Genomic DNA, 1,142 nt, shown 5'->3' with positions numbered 1-1,142 from the left:
ATGCGGAGGACTCTGCAGAGGGTTTGGTTTGTTTCTTTCCTGTGGGTGCTGGGGAGCCACTGAAGGCTGCTGAGCCGAGGAGGGTTGTAAACACTGTTCTTGGGCAGCAGTGTGCAGGAGGGGGAGGGAGCCTCCCTGCGGCCGGAAGCTTCTGGGAATGCTGAGTCAGTGCAGTTAATGCCCTGGCTTTAAGGCCAGCCAAGCCCGGGTTTGAATTCCCGTCCTTCTGTGCACTTGGCTGTGTCACTCGGGGAAGGTACTCGCACACCCCGAGCCTCAGTGTGCTCACCCGTGAGATGGGAACGACGACAGCGCCCGTCTCTGGGCCCTCGCGGCGAGGCAGGCGGCCTGTGCGTAAACAGCCAGGCCCCTGCCTGCACGACGTGCCTGGCGTCGATCCTTCCGGTTTCCCCGCCCTGGGAGAACCACGGGAGCGGGCAGATAGGTGGGGGAGGGAAGCTCCCTCGTGTCTGATTAGCTCTTGGAAGAGGGGGGCCCAGCAAGGTCACATCCTCACGCCCCACGGACCAGAGAGTGGAAGGGGTCTGCTCGGAAAAGGACGTGGTGCGGAAAGATGGGAGCCGCCTTCTGCCTCGGTTTACCCTGCTGCAAAGCACCCTGGGCCTCCCCCCACCCCCACCTCCCGGAGCCCGGGGCGTTTGGGCCTCGCTGGAGAGAACACACCCGAAAGAGTTCCCTGGCCCCCAGCCCAGCGGCCTCTCCGAGCCGTGCAGGGAGCCGTGCAGGGCCTGGGCATCCGCCGGGCCAAACAACTGTTTTTGACTCACTGCTGCGAGGCTGCTAAGTGCATTCGCTTCCACGCTTGCTCCGGCGGGAGGGGTGGAGAGACACCCGCTTGCTCCGGCGAAGGTGGTGCCCGCTGGCCGCGAGCCAGAGAGCGCTGCCTGCGCGGAGCTGGGGGGGCATCTCCGGATCGGGGCCGAGATCCCCACCCCCGCCCCCCAGGCGCACAGGGCGCCCACCTTGTGGGCTGCCGGCCTGGCTCCCGGTGGGCAAGGGCGGCCCAGCCAGCGGGCGGCGGGCACGGCGGGCGGGCTGCGTCATCGGCAGGCCGGAGCCAGCTGCTCCGGCCTTGGCAAGGCGAACACAGAGCAAGTGCACCGCGGTGCCAAGGCTGGGAG

The sequence above is a fragment of the Lynx canadensis genome, chromosome E2 (genome assembly GCF_007474595.2).
Source record: "Lynx canadensis isolate LIC74 chromosome E2, mLynCan4.pri.v2, whole genome shotgun sequence".
Classification (NCBI taxonomy): Eukaryota; Metazoa; Chordata; class Mammalia; order Carnivora; family Felidae; genus Lynx; species Lynx canadensis.
The sequence above is the reverse complement of the archived record's forward strand: the minus strand, read 5'-3'. Positions refer to the sequence as shown.